We start from the raw sequence: 803 nt of genomic DNA, 5'->3' as shown, positions 1-803 counted from the left end.
TTAAAAAATTTTAAATTAGTCACATTAGTCATGCTGTCATTTTCGTTACAAAAAGTATCAAAATTTACTTATGTGACACATTAAGTAATTCCACGTTGACCATAAAATTTACTGATGTGACACATTAAATGATACCACGTTCACCACATCACACACTTGGCAATCTTAATTAGCTGCTAACATGATAAGTTTATGCAATTAAATGAAATCAACTCCAAATTAAGGAGGAACTTGAGACATTAAAAATTTTCAATTTAGAGTTAATTTGATCTAATTTTATAAACATATTATGTTAGTAATCAATTAGAATTATCAGGTATGTACTGTGGTGCCACTTAACGCACTATATTAACAAACTTTGATGCCATAAATAACAAAAATAAAGAAAAACTAACGTGACCAACTTAATTTTTTTTTAAATAAATTTAATTAAAAAATATTTTAAAAATTAATTTAAAAAGTAAATAATCTTTTAAGACAAAATTAACTATTTATTTTTTTTTAAATCCATTTAAGCTTATTACATAGTAATACTAAAACTAACACATCAATTTGTACAAATTTTTAAATAAGTAAATGATGCAAAATTTAATTCCGAGACGTGAATATTTGTATAGTTGTATGCAAATGAAAAAAAAATTAATTTTGTTAAGAATTATTATGCTAAATTAATACAAAAGTCCTTATAGTTTATTAAATTCGTAAATAAATCTCTATACTTCACAAATTTGTAATAAGATTTTTATATTTTATAGTAGTTTTTAATTAGACTTTAGTTGTCATGAAATTTTTTTATTTTATAT

This window comes from Arachis hypogaea, chromosome 17 (assembly GCF_003086295.3).
Source record: "Arachis hypogaea cultivar Tifrunner chromosome 17, arahy.Tifrunner.gnm2.J5K5, whole genome shotgun sequence".
Classification (NCBI taxonomy): domain Eukaryota; kingdom Viridiplantae; phylum Streptophyta; class Magnoliopsida; order Fabales; family Fabaceae; genus Arachis; species Arachis hypogaea.
The sequence above is the reverse complement of the archived record's forward strand: the minus strand, read 5'-3'. Positions refer to the sequence as shown.